Here is a 20,760-nt window from a genome sequence, read left to right as displayed (position 1 = left end):
TGTGTGTGTGTGTGTGTGTGTGTGTGTGTGTGTGTGTGTGTGTGTGCGCGTGTGTGTGCGTTTGTGTGAGTGTGTGTGTGTGTGTGTGTGTGTGTGTGTGTGTGTGTGTGTGTGTGTGTGTGTGTGTGTGTGTGTGTTCTATGTCCAGGACTGCCACATCACATGAGGAGATGATGAATTAAAGAAAGCATGTGTGAGCGTAGTGGTGCTGTTTTGAGTGCTAAGTGCTTGTGCCTTTCCAATTTGTTCTTTTCTCTTGCATTTTGTGTCCATGCATTTTTTCATGTTCAGACATGATTTTGTGATGTGTGCGTGCATGCGTGCACATGTGCATGTAACCAGAAGACTATACAGTATTGGCTACTGGAAGACACACACGATTACATTTTATTCCATATGAGTGTCAGAGCGAGTCCCTCCTGTGTGTGCATACATGTGCATGAGTGCATTATGCAGCTGGTATGGCATATCAAGTTTCCTCTGGACAAGAACGCCTTCTCCATATCTCGACATTGCAGCTAAACAAGGATTGAACAATAACATAATCTGAGTGTTTTTTGTTAAATCTGCACACCTTTACTTATGCTAAGGTCTGTGGCTGACCACAATACAACTTAGATTTAGAACAGTAGATTTATTTTACAGCACAACAGGAAAGGATGGAGTCTAATACACAAGAATGCTACGAATGGCACTAGGAGTCAGATGGACGGACCACATCAGTAATGTGGTCCTCTAGTCTACAGGGACCACGGGTCACAGACAAAGTCAGAGAGAGAAGGATGAGGCTGGTAGGGCACTATAGTGGCAAGCAACCTGACAATGTGGGAGCCAACCCAGGGCAAAGCCAGGAAAGGCAAGAAGCGCACCGCCTACGTAGATGCTCTGCGGCGCGATAGTGGACCTAACAACACTGCAGAACTCAAGACCCTGATGCTAGCTAGGCAGGAGGGTGTGGAGGACAGGGATTCAGGAGTCCGGAGTTGGTGTTGGCTAGACTCTCATGCAACGTGTCTGTCTTGAATGCGCTCCGCCGTAAAGTCGCGCTTTTGCGACACTTCCGGCACCCGACCGGAAGTGTCGCAAAAGCACGACTTACGGTGAGGGACATTCAAGACAGACACGTTGCATACTGTCAGATCTCTCCCATACTGTCGCATCACCGAAAAAGAAAAACGATTAAAATACGCAATTTAGAGCAAGGACCATAGGCGCAGGTTTTTAACTGCGGCGGACCCATTATGGAGTTATGAAATTTCTCTACTGTACCACTCCTCCTAGGATATCATAACATCATAAGAAAGGTAATAAAAAACGTCGGGCAAAATTCTCCTTTAAGCAAATGATCATTTCAAATAAATAAATGAAATAAACACAAATTCTAAAACTAACAGTTAACTGGAGTAATGTGAGCTATTTTGTTAAATTGAACCCGAGTAACCCTTATTCTGGGGGAAACATCTGAAGGAACTAGAGCAGAGCCAACTCGGGGGGGTTTAAGGATTTCTAAAGCTCCGGTAGCAGCATTTTGTATGAGTACTAATTGTTTCATAGTCATTTTGTAATATTCCTTAGGTAATAGCATGCTCTTTAATTAGATTCCTATATATGTGTTTGTAAAGTCAGTTGTCAATGACAACAATACATTTCTTGCTTGAGTTATTATTGTGTGTAGTTAGATGTGAGCTGCTCCCTAAACCAATTAATAAAACTTCTGTTTTACCCTGGTTAATTTGCAGGAAATATTGTGGCTCATCCATGGATTGATGTCAGAAATACAATATCTTAGATTCTCAAGGGGCCCCAGATTTTGTGGTGTAACCGATCCGGGTAACAATTAAAGTCAATGTTGTGCTAGCGGACGATGGCCCTTGTGGTAACGATTGAAGAGATGTTGAATTGACCTAGGTTAAAACACAGATGAATGACTATGCTTTTCACAACCCTACCCATCTTTTATTCATGATTTTACCATCACTTAATGACCCAGTGCATTTTGAGTACACAAACATATCTGTATACAAACATGTACACGCACACGCACACGCACACACACACACACACACACACACACACACACACACACACACACACACACACACACACACACACACACACACGCACTTTAACAGTTTATTCATGTCCACACGTAGAGAAAGCACACAAAGACACAAACATTACAGGTACAGTTGGGTTACATTCACAAAATCATGGCACAGGTCTTCACGATACAACAACAAGAATGTCATTCAGGACACTCCATGGGCATCAGCGTCTCCGCCACATATGGCGGCCACCAGCCATAGCAGAGTACATACACTTTGCCAGCCCTGGACCCTAGCCTCTGGACATCCCAAGCTGTCGAAACCCTCAAACAACCAGTTTGTGGGTATGTCCCAGGCTGGACCACCACCAGAGGAAGCAAAGTTCCCAGGCTCGCACCGTCGCCTGGTTTGTCAAAGTGCCCTCCGCAACCGCTCCCATGGGCCTGGAAGTCCACCCACCGCTGCTCCGACAGCGGACGGACACACCACAGGGAGGTTGCCGGGTCTACCGTCGCCCGGTGACAAAGCGCCCTCTGCAGCCGCTCTCATGGACCTGGAAGTCCAGCCACCGCTGCTCCGACAGCGGACGGACACACCGCAGGGAGGTTGCCGCGTCCACTGCCTCTGCTCCCGGGAGCTGTTCACGAGAGCGGCCGTCAGGCAGCGTCGGCCACCGGTAGACTACATCAGATTAGTGCCTTCCTGTATTCAAGGCTGATGATCGTGCCACATATAGCCACAGAAGTTGCAATAATGCATCTAAAATCACTACTACATTAACGCTGGTACTGTAGTTACAACGGTTGTGGTTAGTTAGATGTTTCGAAAAACAACACTGGGGTCCATCGGCATCTAACCACTGCGCTGCCATTATCGCGTGTTCGCACACACACACACACACACACACACACACACACACACACACACACACACACACACACACACACACACACACACACACACACACACACACACACACATACTGTTTTTGTCTTTGTCATGAAGTGTGATGAGTTGTGAATATACCATGTCACTTTCCACTGGCTCACACACGGCTGGATGTGCTGCTGTTTCAGACACCCAGCACAAACACACCCACTGAGTCCCATTAACAATTTCCTGGTGTGGGTAACTGGAAATAATTGTTTTGCAGGGGACCAGAGGGCAAGTGGATAACCCTCGATGGTAAAGGGGAGTCTATGGCCTTCGGTACCCTGATCACAGTTAGAGGTCCTTGGGTAGCAACGCATCCAACTGGGGCCTCTGGCCTTCGTCCTAAATGTCTCATTAGGGAATGGATAGTAACTTTATATGGGTCTCATTAGGGAATGATTATCAACTTGATATGCTCAGGGAAGTTTAAATTTCACAAGATCCACTCGTTGATATGCATTAGGTGTGCAGAGATACTGCTGTTGGATTACAAATGTTGTATGCGTGTGTGTGTGTGTGTGTGTGTGTGTGTGTGTGTGTGTGTGTGTGTGTGTGTGTGTGTGTGTGTGTGTGCGCGTGTGCGTGTGCGTGCACGTTTCACTCAATATCTGTTTCCAGTACACACACACACACACACACACACACACACACACACACACACACACACACACACACACACACACACACACACACACACACACACACACACACACACACACACACACACACACACACTGATCACTTCACTAGCATTGTTCCTTAGAATAGCTAGGGGTGAGACTTCATGGTATTTACATTATAGCGTTGCTCCACTGGAACAATTATTGTAGTTGCGATGAAGGGCCTTTCTCAAGTGTATCTTGACTGGTGATTTGTAAAATATAGATTTTCTCATTTATTCTTCTGACCTAGAATATCCCAGTCAGTCTTAAAAGTTTAAGCTGGCATCTGTCCAATCACAGGCCCACTTCTGGAACCAGTATGTATGCCATTGTCTATTATGCTCAAATCCCTTGTCTGGCTGAAAAAAAAAACTTCATCTGTCTAACTCCAGAGTTCCATCTCCAGATTAGCCCTGCTCTAGTGAAAAAAGGGTGCTAGTGGCATGTAGCTTAGCCATCTCACTTGCAAAAGCTTCAATTAAGATTTTTTCATCTTGGGGCATCCACAGGGCTCAGCAGGATAAGTCACATACCAACTACTTTGAATCGCCGTGTTGCCTAACACCCGTTTGCTCTGACAGCTTTCTTCTTATTCTCTGAGGTCTTATCTAAAGAGACAGAAATCAAAATAATATTTAGTAAAAACTTGTGGCTGCAGATGCACTGGAAGCACTAATGTGCATCATATTAGAAGCACATGCACACACGCACGCAAGCAAGCAAGCAAGAACCCACACACGCACGCACGCACGCACGCACGCACGCACGCACGCACACACACACACACACACACACACACACACACACACACACACACACACACACACACACACACACACACACACACACACACACACACACACAGTACATACATACATACATACATACATACATACATACATACATACATACATACATACATACATACATACATACATACATACATACATACATACATACATACATACATACATACATACATACATACATAAATACTGTACAGTAGGTGGCCAGCAATCTGGGAACCCATCGCCAAATAAAAAGGAAAAACAGCGCCCTCTGCTGTTTTTTACTTATTCATTTGGCTCTGGGGGGAGCTGAACAGACGACCAGTGCTAAGGGAAAACTGGGTTTTGGTCTGCCTTCAGCCTTTCACTTCCGGTGGTGCGACTATGTTTTCATTCCCACTAACAATATTTCTCCACGGAACACTAACACCATTTCTCCCAAAGAACATGGATTGTTTTGTTTATAAGCCCACTTGTTTCTATGATGAAAGAGCAATTTAAAATGTAACTAACTTTCCGTGGTTTTGTCGGCTTCGAGGACGCTATTGTTAAATGAGTTTCGGTTTGTTTCCAGTGGGGAACGAACGGCGCACACGTAAATCCCGCCCACTTCATTTGATTGGGTAAAGCGCGGCCTGCTTCCTGATCTGATGGCACACCCACTTGAAGCCAATGTGCACGGGTTGTCAACACGGCTACCAACAGATTCAAGCGCAGAGCAGAATCTGTTCTTGAGAGATTAGGTGGCCAGTGACTTTGACCAGTTTCACTTTCAAACATCATGCATGTCACACAAACAGAATCCAGCACACAAAACCAATGGTTTTGATAATGTGGATTGTGGAAGTTAAATGGTGGATTTGTGGATAGGACTCTATTTGAACAACAAAACGCATCGCATTCTGTTTGTGTGACATGCATGATGCAAAGGTTTTGAAAGTGAAACTGGTCAAAGTCACTGGCCACCTAATGTACAACACAGCAGTTTTCTGTGCTTTGTACAAGAGACATTCAAGATGTCTCTTGTACAGAAGGTAGCTCATCATGTAAATTTCATTTAAAATCCTGTGCGTGCGTGCGTGCGTGCGTGCGTGCGTGCGTGCGTGCGTGCGTGCGTGGGTGCGTGGGTGCGTGCGTGTGTGCGTGTGTCTACTTTTTAAAATAGTTGTATGACAGTGTCAGATGAAATAAGTGAAAATAGCAAATCCACAAGTTCACAGCTTATTTCGATGCGACTTGTTGTGAGTTTGTAGATCTTTTTCCGCTATTAGAAAAATACAAAAAGAAAGTGAACAATGTCGCCCATGATGACAAATTAATGACACAATGTGTCTGTGGATTTTATAAATATTTAAACAATGCAAAAGTACTAACAAGAGCTTGTGACTAAATAACTACATCGGATCCAGGTTCTCTCTCGACATTGCCTGAAAAGTCATCATCCCAACAGCGATGATATGTTATGTATAGTGAAGAAGTTTACTTTCAAGGAAAGAGGGAAACCTGTTCCCCTCATGTTTCTTTCAAATATTCAAAGTGTGTTCATTTACTATCAGGGTCACAGTCTGGTTGAGTTATGGAGTGGGAGCCAGCATGGTCATCGTCTCGTATCCTTCAGGATTGGAGGTCAAAGTCTTGTTTTGAACATTGAAATTTATGGTAATACTGGACAAAACTTTCTAAATATGAAATGTGTATGCACATAATTATGCATTTAGTATTGCTGTTAGTCTTGCAGGTATTTGTATGTATGTCAGCAGACACAGTCCAGTGCAAATATATTCATACATTAATTCAGTTCATTGAACATACTTCTCATGTATACCTATTAGCTCTGTGTGAAAATGTAATTAAAAGGACTACACCATGAATTTTAACTTTTCCTTATTTTGTGTGTGTTTTTGGTCTCCCCTACCTCTCTTCTATCCCCCAAAAATACCCCATAGAGCACACAGGCTTTCACAGCATATCTGGGGATTTATGTAAATTGGTCTCAAAACAGGCCAACTGATTTGCCCCCGCCCGTGACGTCACATGCGATACCTACTTTGTATAATCCCTCCCTCCCGTTTTTTTGTTTTTTTTTGTAACCTTTTCCACACAGAACCAGGAGATAACATGCATACAAACTGGCTCAATAGCACCACGTGCCAAATCAGGACAATGTGGTATTGCAGGTGAAAGTGCTTTATAAGCCAGAGAGAAGTTAATTGGAATCGTTGCTGTCCGGCAGGCACCAGCTAACTCCATTTTTCCGCTTTTGCATTTGTTTCCATAAATCAGTGCTATTGAACACCCTTTATGTCTGTGTGTTGATGAAAAAAATATTGAACCAATGAAAAATATTAAAAAGTGCTTCTGACAACTCCACTGGATCCTCAAACTTTCTGCTAAACCAGCTAAATCCAGCAAAGGAGGGTGGAGTTAGCTGGTTTTGCTGACTCCAGGCTCCACCCCCTTTTGACCTCCAACATCATTGTGAGCTTGGAGGTCCATTCAGCTGTTCTTATCAACCTCCTAACATTTTTTTTTTGAAAAATGAACATTTTGGAGTTAGCTGGTTGCTGCCGGACAGCAGCGATTATGTGAGAATTGATTTAGGCTCAAACCTTTTGAAAAACATTTGAGGGACATAAACAATATTGTTGGAGCCAGTTTTATGTTTTCTTTGTTTTGTCCACTTCTTTCATAATTTTTCGTTTTTAGAAATGTAAAATATTATTTTGGAATATGAAATTATTATTATTGAAATTTAGAGGCCTCCTCTCATCTAACTACACCTTTTGGAATTGACTAATTTAAGTTTTGGAACATGTCATGTCGATCTAGTAAGCCTTTGGCATTTCCTTTTTCTTTTCAGGTTAAAAGCCTGCTTTCCATGTTGTTCATGAACAGGTTGTTGAATTCTTTGTATTTTATTGTGAAAAGCTCACCTACAGACAGGATAAGGTTTGGCTTGAAGAAGGTGACTTTACTTGAATTTCAGGACAATGGAAATGTTTGGTGAGGTCTAGGAGGCACACAGTTTTTGACCGCATTTATTTATAGGAAAGGTATTTTTGGAACTTTTCATTTTGTTTATTATTGTGACACTTTTGGAATCAATAAATATTTTTTCGATGAAAGACAATTCTTCTCAGAACCTTTTATTTAGAAATGAAGCGAGTCATGACACCCTGGGTCTTTACCATGGAATAGAGGTTTGGACTTGAAATACCTCTACATCTAAGTCAAAAACTACTGCTTGGAAACTATTATGTGGAAAGTGGAATCAAGAAATTAAAGAATGGAACAAATGGACAAAGGACGCAAATAATCATCAATTCATCAAGTAAAGGAAATATGGATTCTCTTCCTGGGAATTAACTCACAAACAAACATCGGGGGATTTCTTTACTTCAAAGGATTTGGAAACCCTCTTTGGAAACTAAAGTGTGAGTACAATGTGCTGAATAAGACTTTGAGTTTGTTGCACAAATGTATGCGTTCTTTGGAATGGACATGAACTTTAAGCTACACATGTTTGGAAAATGAAAATGAAATGAAAATGGAAAATGGAAAATGGAATGGAAAATGGAATGGAATGGAAAATGAATGGAAAATGAGTTTCTAAGGACAATTACTTTTTAATTGCGCTGATATGGAAGAGGATGAAGACCACAGTGATCCACAGGCGGTCACTGAGGTATCAGAGGATGCGGCAGTTACGGACCCTTATGAACTGCCCGATGGAGTTTCTCAGGAACAGCTATATAAGCTGATGGGCTCAAGGAGAGCTAAACTTGGATTTGCGACGCGCAAAAAGAATGACATTCTAGCGCTGATGAAAGAGGGATCTGATGGAACTGTGGAGGACGTTTGCAGTGCATTTGATGTGTTTAATGATGTGTTGTCTGAATTTATGGAAATGCAAGTAAATGTACAAATGGCTCTGCCTATTGGAGAAAGAGATGCAGACCACATTGACTGGTATGAACCCAAGTTGCTTGCATTCAAAGACTTTATTAAGGAAACAGACAATTGGTTGAGATGTAATAGTATTCATGCAAGGCAGCCTTTTCATCAATCTACACAGATCATGCATGAAGTAAGCTTGCAATCTATCGACCGTGATTCTGTAGCATCTAAAAGGAGCACAACATCCAGAGGATCCAGTGCACGAATACGTGCAGAAGCAGAACGTGCTGCCCTATTAGCCAAAGCTTCATGTCTTGGGGACAAATATGCTCTGGATTTGGAGGAGCTTCAGCTTAAAGCAAGGAAAGAAAAGCTTGCAGTTGATTCTGAGTTGGCTGCTGCAACTGCAAAATTGAATGTGCTGAATGAATTGGAGGAGTCTTCATCTCACAAATCCAAAAGAGCAACACAAGCACATGGAAGGACCATGGACCGTTTCAGTCCTCTGGCAATGGACCAAACTGCAATTGGAGAAGCTTCGTTGGATGCTTATGAACTACAAGGCGCTAGGCCACGCCCACCTCCTGACAGTTCTGCACAAGAAAATGCTGCTCAGTTGCCTCCTAAGGAACAATCTATTACAGCAATTGGCAAAAGTGAGCAGCATTCAGATCTCAGACGTGGTGGTGGTGTTGAGCAGCATCCAGATGTCAGCTCATTACATCCTCGCACCCCGTCAGTGCATGCAGACCAGCATCCAGGCCGCAGACATGGTGGTGATGAGCAGCATCCAGGCCGCAGACATGGTGGTGATGAGCAGCATCCAGACCGCAGGCATGGTGGTGCTGAGCAGCATCCAGACCGCAGACGTGGTGGTGTTGAGCAGCACTCTTTAAATCCTAACACCAGGTCAGAGCGTGCGGACCAGCATCATTATGCATCCAGGGGTGCTATTGGTGCGGATGCCAGGCAGGGCCTGGAAAGAGGCCACCATGAAGGAGACCACTCCGAACCATTAATTCTTTCAAATATCCTAAGAAGACAAAATGACATCACTCAATATCTAGCTGACCAACAGCAGCTCTCATTATTGCCCACCAGAGACATTCCAATATTTCATGGTGATGCACTTCACTACAGATCTTTCATCCGAGCTTTTCAACACAATATAGAAAGCAGGACCAGCAGTAACCAAGACAGACTTTACTTTTTGGAACAATACACTGCTGGACAGCCAAGGGATCTTGTGCGCAGTTGTCTGCACATGGACCCCCAAAGAGGATACACAGAGGCAAAGATGTTGCTCCAAAAACACTTTGGGCATGAAATGAAAATAGCAACTGCCTATCTGGAGAAGGCACTAAATTGGAACCATATAAGGGCAGAAGATGGAAAAGCCCTGCATGCCTATGGCATATATCTGAGAGAATGCTATAATGTCATGCAAGATATTCAATTCTTAATGGAATTAGAAACCCCTTCGAACATGAGAGCTATTATTGCCAAATTGCCCTTTAAGCTGCGTGATAATTGGAGGTCAACAGCTTGTGCTCTGCTGGAAAGGAAAAAGCAAAGAGCTAAGTTTATGGATCTTGTGGAGTTTGTTGAGAACAAAGCAAACATAGCTTTGGACCCAATATTTGGTGACATTCAGGATTCAGTGTCTCCTAAAGTCGGTCTCAAGCCTAAAGTCACAGTCACACAAAGACCCAAGTCGCAGCTGAGAGGAAGCAGTTTTGCCACCACAATAACACCAGCAGCTCCAGCTACTCATAACACTCAACCAAAGCCAAAGTTCACAGGCCAAGCAGGCAAGCAGGAAAATGTTCCCTCTGCATTCCAACAGCCATGCATCTTTTGTAATGGAGAACATATAATGCTGCTCTGCAAAAAGTTTAAAATCAAGCCTAATAAGGAGAAGGTTGAATTTCTCAAAACAAAAGGACTTTGCTTTGGATGTCTTGGAAAAGGCCATATGAGTAAGAGCTGTGAAAAACGCATGACTTGTCAAACATGTCAACAAAAGCACCCCAGCATCCTGCACATCGACAAGAAGCCCACCCAGCCATCGGGTGCCACGAATTATGCTGAGGGTGAGCCAGCTGTCACTGCACTGGTATCTTTGGGCACTGGTAGGCATACTGGGGCCGGTACTAATGGCCGTGATTGCATGTTGGCGATTGTACCTGTACAAGTGAAAATAATTAAAGGAAATAGAACAGTGAACACTTACGCCTTTTTGGATCCAGGTAGCTCCGCTACTTTTTGTACAGAAGCATTAATGGACGAACTTAAAGTAAAAGGAAACAAAACTGAAATACTTCTGACAACCCTGGGACAGAAAAGGCCAATTCACAGTTACAAACTGGCTGGAATCGAAGTGGCTGGGCTTGAGGAGAATGCATTCCTTGGACTGCCTGATGTGTACACCCACAAGACCATCCCAGTCACTCACAAAAATATTCCTTCTCAGGAAGACATACAAAAATGGCCTTACCTAAGTAATGTTCATGTGAAACGCATCGATGCAGACATTGGTCTTCTCATTGGAGTTAATGCTCCCAAAGCTCTGGAACCATGGGAAATAGTTAACAGTGTAGGTAATGGGCCTTATGCTGTGAAAACTATGTTTGGATGGGTGGTCAATGGCCCACTCAATTGTAGCTCAACGGAGGAGCATGATCGGCACTCCTTGAATGTGAACAGGACTTCCATTGCCAGTGTGGAGGAGCTGTTGATACAACAGTACAACGCTGACTTCACAGAGCATAATTATGAGAAGAAAGAAATGTCTGCAGAGGACAAGCTGTTTATGAAAATCGTTTCAGACTCAGCAACACTACAGGATGAACATTATTATCTCAAACTGCCATTTCGGAATCTGGATGTGGTTCTGCCAAATAATCGGCAGATAGCAGAGCAAAGAGTTTATCAACTTTTGAAAAAGTTCAAGAGGAATGAAAACTTTCATCAGGAATACACAGCCTTCCTCAACGATGTCATCGATAAAGGATATGCTGAGCCGGTGCCAAATGATGCACTGATGAGAGAGGATGGTAGAGTGTGGTATCTACCACATCATGGGGTGTACCACCCACGAAAAGGCAAAATTCGTGTTGTTTTCGATTGTGGTGCCCCTTTCCATGGAACCTCCTTGAATAAAGAGCTTCTCCAGGGGCCGGATTTGACAAATACCCTATTGGGTGTACTAATCCGATTCCGCCAGGGACCTGTTGCTTTAATGGCGGATATTGAAGCAATGTTCCACCAAGTACGGGTGGATAGCGAGGACAAGGACTTCTTGCGGTTTCTATGGTGGCCTAATGGAGACACAACTCAACCCCTCACAGACTTCAGAATGACTGTACATCTCTTCGGGGCTGTCTCTTCGCCCAGCTGTGCAAGCTTTGCACTAAAACAGACAGCCAAAGACAATGAGGAGAAATATTCTGAAGACGTCATCAGTACAGTCAATAACAACTTTTACGTGGATGACTGCCTCAAGTCTGTTGACAGCGTGGAGCAGGCAATCTGTCTGTACAGAGACCTCAAAGACCTCTGTGCAAGGGGAGGATTTGGCCTAACCAAATGGACCAGCAATCGAAGGTCTGTTCTTGCCTCCATCCCAGTGGAAGAAAGGGCCAAGGAGCTGAAACAGCTGGACTTGGATAGAGAACATCTGCCCGTTGAAAGAGCTCTTGGTGCTCAGTGGAACATTGAACAAGACACTTTCACTTTCAATATGTCTCTAAAAAGTCAACCAACCACTAGACGTGGAATACTATCGATGGTGAGCTCAATTTATGACCCACTTGGTTTTCTCTCACCAGTTGTCCTCGTGGCGAAGAGGATGCTTCAGGACCTCTGCAGAATCAAGTGTGGTTGGGATGATTGCATTCCAGATGTATTATCTATGCAATGGCAAAAATGGCTGGCTGAACTCGATCACCTCAGCAACTTTCAAGTCAGCAGGTGTGTTATTCCAGATGGATTTGGCAAGATTAAGTCAGCACAGTTACACCACTTTTGTGATGCCAGTGAGAGTGGCTATGGGACGGTGTCATACATCCGTCTGGAAGACCACAATAACAACAGGCACGTAGCTTTCTTGACTGGAAAAGCAAGAGTTACACCACTGAAGCACATAAGCATCCCCAGACTGGAGCTCGCAGCTGCAGTGTTAGCAGCACGTATGGACAGAATGTTAAAGGCAGAACTTCAAATCACAACTGAAGATTCTGTTTTCTGGACTGACAGCATGACTGTCCTAAGATATCTGGCCAATCGTAATCACAGATTTCAAACCTTCGTGGCCAATCGAATCTCAACCATCCAAGCACTCACAAGCATCTCTCAGTGGCGACATGTAACTTCAAAGCTCAACCCAGCAGACGATGCTTCACGTGGACTGAAAGCTGATGCCCTCCTGTCATCTAAAAGATGGATCAATGGACCCGTTTTCCTCACACTGCCTGAAGCCCAGTGGCCGAACTCTGCAGCACTGGGGCCCATACCTGCTGGCGACCCAGAGGTGAGGAAAGACATCACAGTTTGCAGTACTGAGGTGAAAATGGAAGACAATCCAACTTGTCAGTTCATCCAGTACTTCTCTACATGGAACAGATTAAAGACAGCAGTGGCATGGTTTCTTAAACTGAAGACTATGTTGAAAGAACTGAGCTTGGCCAGGAAAAACCCCTTGATCAAACCTCAGTCTACCAGTATCCAACACTTGTCAGTGGAGGACTTGGATCAAGCAGAAAAAGCAATCGTATGTTTTGTGCAACACCAGTGCTTTTCAGAGGAACTTGACATTCTGGCAAAAAACAAAAGCCAAATTGGAAAAAATAGCAGGATTCACAAACTCAATCCAATAATGGTTGATGGCATCCTGCGGGTTGGAGGAAGGTTGAGTCGAGCTGCTATGCCTGAGGAAACTAAACATCAGATGATCCTTCCTAAAAAACATCATGTGTCAGATTTAATTCTGCGGCACGTCCATGAGCAGGTTGGACATAGTGGTAGGAACCACACACTCTCAAAGCTCAGACGGCGCTACTGGATTCCACAGGCAAATGCAGCAGCTCGTAGGATGCTCAGACAGTGCATGTTTTGCCAGCGGCAAAATGCTAAAGTTGGACAGCAACTGATGTCTGATCTCCCTAAAGATCGTGTGTCTGTGGATCTTCCACCGTTCACACACACTGGAGTCGATTACTTCGGGCCTATATTGGTCAAAAGAGGAAGGAGTACAGTGAAACGGTATGGGGTAATTTTTACCTGTCTCGCATGCCGTGCTGTCCACTTGGAAATGGCCTGTTCTCTGGACACTGACTCATGCATTAATGCTCTGAGACGTTTCATATGCAGGAGAGGAAAGGTGTCTGAGATGAGGTCAGACAATGGAACCAACCTTGTTGGTGCTAACCGAGAGCTGAAACAAGCTTTCAAGGAACTAGACCACGACAAAATTCACAAAACATTGCTTAAAGATGACATTAAGTGGACATTCAACCCCCCTCACGGCGCTCATCACGGAGGCATTTGGGAGCGATTGATCCGTTCCATTAAAAAGGTCCTTAGATCTGTTTTAAAGGAACAAACAATGGATGATGAGGGTCTGCAAACTGCGCTTTGTGAAGTGGAGGCAATACTCAATGATCGCCCACTTACTCCAATGTCTGATGATCCTGGTGATCTCGAAGCACTAACTCCAAATCATCTACTACAAATGAAGTGCAAACCCTGGCTGCCGCCGGGCGTATTCAAAAAGGAAGACTTGTACTGTAGGAGACGCTGGAGACAAGTGCAGTACATCGCTGATTTGTTCTGGAGGCGTTGGACAAAGGAATATTTGCCACTTCTACAAGAAAGGCAAAAATGGAACAGAGTAAGAAGAAGCCTGGCACCTGGTGATCTCGTCCTCATCGTCGACGAGACGGCACCCCGCAACTCCTGGCTGATGGGTCGTATCCTTCAGACTATGCCAGACTCCAAAGGCTTGGTTCGACAGGTCAGAGTGAAAACCAAGTCTAGCATCTTGGACAGACCAGTTACCAAGCTCTGTCTCCTTTTGGAGGCAGCTGTGTAGAGGCTACAGCCAAGGCCTCCAACAATGAGGTCATGTTCTGGAACCTCTGACCCCCCCCCCCCCCCCCCCCCCCCCTCACACACACATCACCCCACACACGCTTACAACAAGGACATCAAGGACATTCGTCTTCAAGAAGAAGAAAGACATTTGTTTATTTACTACTTATGATAACAAAGAAAAAAGAGAAATAAGAAAACAAAGAAACTAAATTGAGAATTATGTTTATTTATTTGGAAAAGAAATTCTCTGGTATACTTAAAATCATGTAGCATGATATTTGGCTCCATCTTGATTTCATAATGTTGTAATTGTTTACTCTAACGCCAACAATTAGGGGCCGGAATGTTGGAGCCAGTTTTATGTTTTCTTTGTTTTGTCCACTTCTTTCATAATTTTTCGTTTTTAGAAATGTAAAATATTATTTTGGAATATGAAATTATTATTATTGAAATTTAGAGGCCTCCTCTCATCTAACTACACCTTTTGGAATTGACTAATTTAAGTTTTGGAACATGTCATGTCGATCTAGTAAGCCTTTGGCATTTCCTTTTTCTTTTCAGGTTAAAAGCCTGCTTTCCATGTTGTTCATGAACAGGTTGTTGAATTCTTTGTATTTTATTGTGAAAAGCTCACCTACAGACAGGATAAGGTTTGGCTTGAAGAAGGTGACTTTACTTGAATTTCAGGACAATGGAAATGTTTGGTGAGGTCTAGGAGGCACACAGTTTTTGACCGCATTTATTTATAGGAAAGGTATTTTTGGAACTTTTCATTTTGTTTATTATTGTGACACTTTTGGAATCAATAAATATTTTTTCGATGAAAGACAATTCTTCTCAGAACCTTTTATTTAGAAATGAAGCGAGTCATGACACCCTGGGTCTTTACCATGGAATAGAGGTTTGGACTTGAAATACCTCTACAAATATGATATTAAATATATATATATATTTTTTAAATGCATGGTGTAGATCCTTTAAAGTGTTTTGTCTAAATGGAGGTTCACTCGTTTCATCCAGCAAAACAATCACATATGACCTTTGTCTTATATTCTTGCTTCACTGTGTTCCATTTGCTGTGGCCATCTTGCAGGGGATCACTACTACCCCCATGGTTTCCTGCTGTAATGCAGTCTACGGCTGCACACATTTTGCATCCGTAAGCATTCAGACAACATGCAGGAAGGCGGATGAACAGAACAGAGAGTCTCCATCCGAAATTTATGTTAGAGTAAAGGGTCCTTAAGAAGGTTGTTCATTTCTGGTTGCCTGGTGGCACGGCCAGTTACTGTACATTCTCCTTGTGAGTCACAAGGAACCAAGTTTGAACCCATCATGTCTTGCATGTCTCCCATTTCTCTGTCCTTGATTTTCTGTCCCGGTCAACAAGCACAAAACCAATGGGACCACTCTAGGCAAATTGTATAGGGTGTCATTAATGCATAAATCAATAATCAACTGTGCCAACAAATCTGAGCTCTCCAGTTATTGACCTGATGACACAGATAGTTGGTTCCACAACATGTTTCAGGCAACAAAAATGTTGCCTGACCTCATTCACATGACGTGGTATTGGTGGTAAAAGTGAGGTGACACACAGTGCTTGAATTGGACCGTTACCAGGCCGAGTATCAGTTCTGCTGACTTTTGCCCAGCACCTGAGTAGCCTTATTACTTTTATTACCACAACTTGATGGTACATTTGGATACATGCCCACCTTGACTGTAGAAAAATTATGGATTTTATCTGATCCAAAATGTCACCTGCGTCAGTCCTAAACTGAAGGTGTCACCTGCATCACTTTGTCCTCTATACAGCTTTTGCTGTCATTTTCAATCCCTACTTTCCTCTGTCCTGGAGGGATCACTCACTTACACTGAATCCTTTTTTATGTACGTTTTTCTGCCTATGTGCATGTGTGTGCGCACACGTGTGCATTAATGCATGTTTGTGGACTTGTATCTTGCATGTTTGTGTGTGCATGTTTGAATGTGACCTTTCCCATTTCAGTCTAGTATACCTAACTGAGAGCTTACGTTTGAGCCTGGCTGGCTATAGCCTTCCTTCACCATACATTTCGGGACCCAATTTATCTCCTCAAGATAGGAGGAGGTAGAGGACATAGGGCAAGGGATACAGATAAAGTGAAAAAAGAAGGTGTCCACTGAAGGTCTCTCTCTCTCTCTCTCTCTCTCTCTCTCTCTCTCTCTCTCTCTCTCTCTCTCTCTCTCTCTCTCTCTCTCTCTCTGACTACCTATCTAGTGCCTTATTGACTTCAGTCAGATGGTGCAAAATATGTGTTCAACTGGGTGATATAGCCTCAAACAGACAGACAGACAGGCTGGACTGCAGCTTTTCAGCTCCTGCTTCTTTGCATTTCAAACCAAATTCAAGAGGGGGGAGGACACGCACATGCACACGCACACGCACACGCACACGCACACGCACACGCACACGCACACGCACCCGCACCCGCACCCACACCCGCACCCGCACCCACACCCACACCCACACAAGCACCCGTGCAAACACACATGGTTTGGTACACAGACCCCTGCCTACCCTCTCTTTCTCGTACTCACTCACTCTTTCACACACACATAACACACACACACACACACACACACACACACACACACACACACACACACACACACACACACACACACACACACACACACACACACACACACACACACACACACCCCCCCCCCCCCACACACACACACACACACACACACACACACACACACACACACACACACACACACACACACACACACACACACACACACACACAACAATCAACAATTACTATTCTTTCAGTATATAAAATCAATCAGGCAAAGCGGTCAATAGCTTTTGTGCTGCAGAATGTGAAACGTAGATGAATGAACATTGACTGTTCAAATAGATTGGCCTGCAATGTCTCTCTGAGAATTAACACAGCAACTTACTCCATTACGCAAAGCACATTTCACATGCAGTGGTGGAGTATGTTCACTATATTTGAAATAGGGCATAATGGTTCATTCATAATACTTTTTCCTTTCCTAGGAATGTAGTGGTGTTAAAGGCTCTACACCATGAAAATCACTTTTTTCTTGTTTTTTTGTATTTTTTGGGGTCCCCAGTGTCTCTTGTACCCAAAAAAATGTTTTTTTTTTTAATTCAGTCATTCCTTCTCATTTCATGGATTTCCAGAATGGGCGTGTCTGAACAGGCGATCTCAGAATGGAAATGTTTATGATGTCACAAACATTAATGATGGCAAACCCAATGTTAAATGAAAAGTGCCCGAATCGCTCCGAAACTTTTTCTACCCCCCCTAAGTGGGGGTCTACGAACAAATACTTCGGGCTCGGATTTTGGCTCCGCCCCCCGGAAGTGGGTGAAACAGGCACCTCAAACACTTGGTGGAATTGTTCAAAAATGTTCAAAGTGTTTTTTTTTTGTATTTTTCTTAGATGCTTCTTTTTATGCAGAATTTTTCCATTTTTATTTTATTTTTATTTTTTATTAACAGACAGAATTGCTCAGTAGCCCCCCCCTGCACAAGAGGACGTTTTGGTATTGCAGCTGAAAGTGCTGTATAAGCCAGAGACAATTGACTTGGGATGAGTATATCTGAGTGATGATTTAGGCTCAAACCTTTTGAAAAAGGTTTGAGGGACATACACCATATGATATTAAATATCAAATATTTTTTTTAAATTCATGGTGTAGCTCCTTTAAAAATACGATATTTGTTTTGGAATTGTAGTGTGTCCAAAAAAATACAAAAACATGTTTAACACATGAATGTAAATGTGAAATCTGTTAAAGACTAATGAAAGCAGCTGTCTAGGTGGAAGACCTCAAGCCAAGTCCCCAACCACAGGGTTAGGAACCATGGCCCTTTGCAAAACTAATGACAGAGATGCCAACATCTCATTATTCAATGTGTGAAAGCTGTTTCTTTTTTGATCAACTGCTTATGTAGTTTGATTCATATTCTCCCCAATGTAGCCATTGCCAAACCCCAACTCAGCGCGTTGAGCTGGTGTAGACAACTACATGTCTCCTTCGATACACATGGAGTCGTCAGGTGTGTCTTTTTCACCTGACAGTGAGAAGATTCACTGAGAGGGCTGTGGGCGTGGTGTGGACGAACACAATATCCATCCCAATTCAGCTCCCTGCTGAACAGGTGTTCTGCCCTTTAGGAGTCACCAGTGCAGCAGCAGAAATCACCCTCCCCTGCTGGCTTCCCACCTGTGAACATTAGAGAAATGTACACCCAGTCTCCACAGTGGTGGGCAGGACCTTAACTGTATCTGGACACTGTGAAAGCCGTTTTGGACAAAATTTCGCAATTTCAAGGAAACCAGAACTCTGAGAGTGTGCAAATGGAATCAAATGGACCTGTCAGGGTCCATTTGGAATCTGATATGGGGAAAAAAACTATATTTTTTATTATGATGAAAATGCTTAGAGTGAACTGACCTGTGGTTTCCTAAATAGGCCTATGTGAGGTACATAGATTTACTAATAAGCCTGCTGTGCTGTCCACCGAGGGCTCCAGAGAAAGGACGGTTTGAACTCTCCTTTATGTATTTTGTTAGATAACTTGGGTCAAATGCTCATCTTAGTATTGGGGCAATTAGACAAACAGTTATGCTTCCAAGTAGCCTAGAGTCACTGACTGTCTTTGAGCGATTCTGTCTTATGGCTTTCTCTTCATCAGATCACTTCTTCCGGTGTATTCTTGTACTTTTACTTTCACCAAAACATAAAAAAATATATATATATTCTTAAAGGGATATTTCACTTTCAAAAAGACTTTTGGTCATTTTTATCATCTACTCAGGCCTTTGTGATCCCCCCAGACAGTTTTTAAGTTGCTCGATTCAATATTTAGACATTTGATATTCATTTTATCAGACACGCCCCCTTCCTATACAAACCCATTATAACTTCAAACTCCATTTTAACCATGTTAGATTCATCAAAAACATCCGTCCTTGGTTCTGGTGACTCACCCTGCCCCCCTAATACGCGAGGGGGCCGTGTTTTTTCAAGTACTTTTTTCATTTATTTTAAATATATTTTTTTGAAAATTGAAAAAATAAAATACAATAAAAAAATAAAATAAAATAAATGAAAAAAATTATCTGAAAAACACGGCCCCCTCACGCATTAGGAGGGCAGGGTGAGTCACCAGAACCAAGGACGGGTGTTTTCGATGAATCTAACACGGTTAAAATGGAGTTTGAAGTTACAATGGGTTTGTATAGGAAGGGGGTGTGTCTGATAAAATGAATATCAAATATATAAATACTGAATCGAGCAACTTAAAAACTGTCTGGGGGGCTCACAAAGGCCTGAGTAGATGATAAAATGACCAAAAGTTTTTTTGAAAGTGAAATATCCCTTTAAGTCATTCATATTTTGAGAGTTTGTTTATAGCGGGATACACATTAAAGGTAGGGTAAGTGATATGTTTTTTGTAAAAACAAAAAGGTGTTAAAAGGTTAAAGCACTATATTGTGATAGTGATCATTGATTTATTGTGTTTGTTCAGTAACCATCTCTCCAGCTCTTTAATAAACAGAAATACAAGGAGAGAGTACCCATTCATCAGCTTTTTGTGTTCCAGTTCAAATTTTGTTCTATATGTCATCACTTCCAATTTCACTTGTCTATTCTGCAATCTGTGAGTTCTCTCTCCTGATTGGATACAATTGGTATCCCAAACTGAAAATCCATTTTCTGCTTACTAAAGCTGGAGAGACAGGGACACTCTTGTTACTGAACGAGCACTCTATAGTCTATACAGCAATGATTACTATCAGCATATAGAGCTATTTAAAGGTAGGGTAAGTGATATTTTTGGGTTAAAACAAAAAGTATTTTGTTAAAAGGTTAAAGCACTATATTCTGATAGTAATCATTGCTATAGAGTGTTTGTTCAGTAACAGGAGTCTCCCCGTCTCTCCAGCTCTTTAATAAACAGAAAATACATTTTCCGGTAGGTGTCAAAATCTCAGCCAATCAGGAGAAAGCACCCATTTTTAAGCTTAATTTTTATAGTGTTCCAGTTCCAATTCTGCCTGCTCATTTCTTAGTGTCATCACTTCCAATTTCACTTGTTTAATCTATATCCTGATTGAGTTCTCTATCCTCATTGGATAAAATTGGAAATGAAACTGAAACTGAAACGAAAATGCATTTTCTGTTTTATAAAGAGCTGGAGAGACAAGGAGACTCCTTTTACTGAACAAACACTCTATAGCAATGAGTACTATCAGAATATAGAGCTATTTAACACTTATTTTAACCAAAGAAAATCACTTACCCTA

The sequence above is a fragment of the Gymnoscopelus braueri genome (assembly GCF_963280865.1).
Source record: "Gymnoscopelus braueri genome assembly, chromosome: 5".
In the NCBI taxonomy this organism is placed as follows: Eukaryota; Metazoa; Chordata; class Actinopteri; order Myctophiformes; family Myctophidae; genus Gymnoscopelus; species Gymnoscopelus braueri.
This window is presented reverse-complemented; position numbering follows the sequence as displayed.